The sequence below is a fragment of the Amia ocellicauda genome, chromosome 1 (genome assembly GCF_036373705.1).
Source record: "Amia ocellicauda isolate fAmiCal2 chromosome 1, fAmiCal2.hap1, whole genome shotgun sequence".
Lineage (NCBI taxonomy): Eukaryota > Metazoa > Chordata > Actinopteri > Amiiformes > Amiidae > Amia > Amia ocellicauda.
Genome location: NC_089850.1, coordinates 2,064,001 through 2,070,000, shown reverse-complemented (window position 1 = coordinate 2,070,000; position 6,000 = coordinate 2,064,001). Strand labels below are relative to the sequence as shown.

Genomic DNA, 6,000 nt, shown 5'->3' with positions numbered 1-6,000 from the left:
AAGTTTTCTAAGTGAAAATAACCTCTGCAGCGAATAAACTTTACAATGTATTTGCTGAATTTAACAGATTTAAAAAAATAAAGGCATGCACATTAGGGTTGTGCCAGTACATGGTACCACACCCTCACCGCAGTGAAAAATTATTTATTGTTAACACCAGTGTTTTTTTTTTTTTTTAAATAAAGCTGTGTTTATTAACCTGCAGCTGCAACAGAAGCTAAAACCATTTCAACTGATTCAAAACAAATGAACCATTGGAATGGGTGTCAGTCAGGTTGTCCACAGCTGTAGTATCATGTAGTAAATGTGGGTAGCAGAAGCACCTCAAAATCAGTCTCTCTCTCACAGGAGCACAAGATGCCTGTCCGACATTCTTTAGGTCTATCTGTACAGTTACCAACACACATTTTCTTCTAATAATCTAATATGTTCTACTGTGTATAGGTATGGGGGTGGAGGGTATTGAGAGAACATTAAATTCCTTTCCCCGGGGAATATATGCCCGACTCCATGGGCGTTGGGGACACCTCCCGCACGAAAACAAGATGTATCCACCCCCCCCAGATTCTTGCAGACTCCTTGCTCCCGATTGTATTTGATCCCCAGTTGAGCTTGGGCTTGCAGGAATCTCTTGAATATGGTTTTGTCCAGTAGTGACAAAAGTATGCATGTAGGCCTCACTGCACTATTTCAGTACTTCTCCCAAAATAAGCCTAAATGCTGTCTAGATAAGCAGACAAAGGGGAAGGTTATCGTAGTGAATGCACTCAGAGGCCTATCCTTAAGAACAAAGTTTACAAATGAGAGGGAAGCCATTCGACCCATCGTGCTCGTTTGGTGTCCATTAATAACGAAGTGATCCAAGGATCCTATCCAGTGTATTTTTGAATTGTCAGCTTCAACCACACCGCTGGGGAGTTTATTCAAGATTGTGACAACTCTCTGTGTGATGAAGTGTCTGCTGTCTTCTGTCTTCTATCTCAAATGCCTTGAAGCCCAATTTTGATTATGAAAATGAATTGCTTTGCTGGTCAGATCTGCGCACATTCTGCACAACGTGAATGCACCCATGTATAATGCAATTTACAATTTACACACATGTATAGGAAATATACAGTAAATACAATGTAGTCATATGTATTTGTTATTGTATGTGTTATGCTGCCATTTCTTATATGCATTAATAATGTAAAATGTAAATATCCAGCGTTTTATTAATACAAAAGGAACCGAGCTTACTTGATTATTGCAATATTATCTGAGTCCTGAGAAAACACGGAAGTAAACCACGAAAACGAACCCGAGTTACGAACTGAGCACGTTTGTACACAAGGCTAGTGTGAATGGTAAGCACACTGATGCATCATTTCAAAGCAAACGAATTAAAAAGATTTAGTTTGAAACAAACCCAGTGTGAGGGGGGTAACATGTCTGCCTGTATAGAGATAATATTTTGTATTATTTATGGTACATAACTTCTGACATGTTTGACAATAGTTAGTAATACATACACTAACCTGTTGATTCATAAATAACACTCAGAATTGCTGCAACTATATTATTTTCAACCTCCATTTCTAACAAGCCGGTCCTTTTTCTCGTTACGGTCACAAGTTCTTGGTCAAAGGTGGCTTAACCTCGTCATGTTGTGGTCGCAAAAATGCGCCCCTATTCTGATTGGTTACGGCAGTTAGCTGACGCACTGCATCGCCATGCAAGGACTTGACGCTGAATTTGCCGGCAATTATTATCCTGCTCCATTCACACGTTTCCAGCAATTAGACTAGGACCCTTGCTGTAAAAATTGCCTGCAACAATTTACCGGCAATGACCCAGTCACATATGGAAAATGTATAGGAACCCATGTATGATCTATATGAAAATGACCTTTGACCTACCTCAAGGTCAACTGCAAAATAGGCTAAATTTCTTAGAGAAAAGCTAAAAAGCTGCTTTAAAGCTACAATTCTTTAAAAGTTGTTTATATAGTAATGCACTTAAACAATGTGATAATGTTTGCTTTACAACCCATATTAAATTTCTAGAAAATTTTAAAAAGCTAAGAACCTTTTTATAAAGCTGCTATAAAACACTTCCGAAAATGTGATTGTGTGATTCTGTAAGGATCAAGAGTTGTGTCTTTCAAATCAGAAGTGTGTGCAGACACAACAACACAATCTACAAAGTTGGTTCCAGGCAAGGGAGGGGTTGCAGGTGCCAGTCAGTTGCAAGGAGAAGGGGTGTAAGGGACTGAAGGCACTAGTCAAGTTGCAGTGAGGACAGAAGATAGGTACTAGTCAGCGATCTGTAACGATTGAGTGAGGCTGAGGTATGGTGATCAATCCTTTTCAGTACAGCCCCTTAATTCAAATTGTGATTGTGTGTTTGTTTCAGTTTAAAAATGTGCATAACTGTTCAGCTACGTCTTATACTGCATGTTGGTTTCCCGACTTCTATTTGTATTCATTTTTCAAAAATGTTAATTCCATTCTTAAGATCCACTGTTAGTGGTATGTTCACGGTTTCTTTTTCTGTAATTGTAGTATATATATATATATATATATATATTTGTTAAGTATTTCATTTTATAAATATGTTCATATAAAACTTTACTTTTGTGCAATTAAAATTTTAATGTTTAATAGCACAGTTATAAAGATATTAACATACATTAAGACCAAAAAAGTCTGAATGGATTTAAATGTTAAACTTACAAATTCTGTATACAACAATTTAAATTACACAAAAAATATGAATGTTAAACTTACAATATATAAAACCATTAAAGTGGTCTTTTGTATATATAAGCCTAAATCACACAAACGCAGAGTCATTTGCTTCAAAGAAAGGAGACTCATGAAAATTATTCTGTTATGCTTCACAAAAAGCTTCTTTGCTCCATCTAGTGGATAAAAGAAGCAACTGACAGTTTGAATAAAGTTTAGTTTTTGTACAAAACTGTAATCAGCGCACAGAGGTAAGTTGTATTGTGTGTATCAACGATTTAGTTTAATAAAATGTATGAGTTTCTCAAAAAAATAAAACCGATGGTTCTGCTGGTTACAATACAGATTTTTACAGACAATTTGAAATGCATGATGTAATTGAACTGGTCATATAGCCTATCACTCATAAAATCAATTAAAGCCTCATTGCTGTAGCATGCCGTCTCGGAAGAAATTGTGAAACACATATTGAAACATTTTTTCTGTGTTGAAAATGTTCTTAGAGTTCAGGTTTCTAGACTGTTTTTAATTGTTATCTTACACACATATATACACTCACCTAAAGGATTATTAGGAACACCTGTTCAATTTCTCATTAATGCAATTATCTAATCAACCAATCACATGGCAGTTGCTTCAATGCATTTAGGGGTGTGGTCCTGGTCAAGACAATCTCCTGAACTCCAAACTGAATGTCTGAATGGGAGAGAAAGGTGATTTAAGCAATTTTGAGCGTGGCATGGTTGTTGGTGCCAGACGGGCCGGTCTGAGTATTTCACAATCTGCTCAGTTACTGGCATTTTCACGCACAACCATTTCTAGGGTTTACAAAGAATGGTGTGAAAAGGGAAAAACATCCAGTATGCGGCAGTCCTGTGGGCGAAAATGCCTTGTTGATGCTAGAGGTCAAAGGAGAATGGGCCGACTGATTCAAGCTGATAGAAGAGCAACTTTGACTGAAATAACCACTCGTTACAACCGAGGTATGCAGCAAAGCATTTGTGAAGCCACAACACGTACAACCTTGAGGCGGATGGGCTACAACAGCAGAAGACCCCAACGGGTACCACTCATCTCCACTACAAATAGGAAAAAGACGCTACAATTTGCACAAGCTCACCACAATTGGACAGTTGAAGACTGGAAAAATGTTGCCTGGTCTGATGAGTCTCGATTTCTGTTGAGACATTCAGATGGTAGAGTCAGAATTTGGCGTAAACAGAACGAGAACATGGATCCATCATGCCTTGTTACCACTGTGCAGGCTGGTGGTGGTGGTGTAATGGTGTGGGGGATGTTTTCTTGGCACACTTTAGGCCCCTTAGTGCCAATTGGGCATCGTTTAAATGCCACGGCCTACCTGAGCATTGTTTCTGACCATGTCCATCCATTTATGACCACCATGTACCCATCCTCTGATGGCTACTTCCAGCAGGATAATGCACCATGTCACAAAGGTTGAATCATTTCAAATTGGTTTCTTGAACATGACAATGAGTTCACTGTACTGGGATGTGGTGGAACGGGAGCTTCGTGCCCTGGATGTGCATCCCACAAATCTCCATCAACTGCAAGATGCTATCCTATCAATATGGGCCAACATTTCTGAAGAATGCTTTCAGCACCTTGTTGAATCAATGCCACGTAGAATTAAGGCAGTTCTGAAGGCGAAAGGGGGTCAAACACAGTATTAGTATGGTGTTCCTAATAATCCTTTAGGTGAGTGTGTGTGTGTGTGTGTGTGTGTGTGTGTGTGTGTGTGTAATTTCAACAGTGTCCAGCCTCTACTCAAGACTTTGTCAACAAGTGAAATTCCCACTCTCACTATCCATAACAATACAGAAGGCTTGAAATCACACAAAGCTGATTTAAACAGCCATCATGAAATACTACTTGCTGATGTTTTGTGTCTCACTGAGACTTTCCTGACTGGGTCATCCTCGCCATCTGTTGAACTGCCAGGATACACAATGTACAAAACAAATAGACATGTGTCCTACATCAACAATAATCACATTTCTACTGAGAATGGTGGAGGAGTTGCTATGTATGTGAATAACAACCTACATACTAAGTTATTCAGTATGTACACAATGTGACAGATCTGGAAAGTTTGGTTTTGAAGGTTGAGCAACCACACACAGCCATCGTTGCTACAGTCTACAGGCCACCAAACTATTCTATTGCAGAATTCATTGCAAATCTTAACTGCCTAGTTGAATCACTGGACATAGTGGATCAACACCCAATTATTTGTGGAGACTCCAATGAAGACCAGCTTTCAAACGTGAACAAGCCAATTTTGAATGTATTAATGGACAATGGCTTTGAGCAGTTAATAAGACACCCAACAACTTCCAAGAATACTCTTCTTGATCCAATCTTTATTTCATATCCATCTACTGTCTTCTCATCTGGTGTTGCACAGACATACTAAAGCTACCATGATCCTGACTTTTGCTCTATTTATTCTGTACCTGAAAATACAAACCTGTAATTTGTCCAGCCAAATTTGTTATCAATACCTAATGATGATAAACTATTTAAAGTTATTACATTTCATACAGTTTGATGTATGAAATGAAATTCATTGAAGACACACCATCACTGTTAATCACTAAAACGTGAACCACTAAAAGTATCCCTTAATGTTACCCACTAATTGTTACCATTTGACCCTTTTATTTGCAGCAGATGTTCCTATCCTTTTACCTAATCCTTACAGGTGCCTTAGGGTACCTATACTGATGCCCAACAGCCTACCTGGTGCCCATCTGCTTAAGGAAGGGCACAATACCTCCCATTCAGGATAGACAGAAAGCAATTCAACAACAGAGACTCCAACTCATTACAGGTAAGATACATGTAAGAAATATTAAGAAATATTAACTAGACCATACATTTTCAATCTTTCTTCTTGTACCTAAAACACTATAATAATATAATTTCAGTCAGGACAACTCACGTGATTACATAATAGTTTATTGACAGCAGAGGTGCAAAGAGTGCTGAAAAATACTACTCAAGTAGAAGTACTGTTACTTTGATGAAATTTTGCTCAAGTAGTAGTAAAAGTACTGGTTAAAAAAAAACTACTCAAGTAAAAGTAAAAAGTAGCTCAATTAAAAAGTACTCCGAGTACAAATTACATTGTTACTTTTAACAAAGCGTTGTCACATGATCTCTAAGCCAACACTAACACACATATATACACACACACACACACGTGGGTGACAAATTAAAGGAAAAACCTGAATAAATTAGTGGATGAACA

General features: G+C 38.0%; 1 protein-coding gene across 3 annotated transcripts in view; it reads right to left on the bottom strand.

Moving 5' to 3' along the window:
• The window catches only part of reps1 (RALBP1 associated Eps domain containing 1), a 181,560-nt gene that overhangs the window by 130,983 nt on the left and 44,577 nt on the right, over positions 1-6,000 (bottom strand). The gene's annotated exons all lie outside the window — the stretch shown is intronic.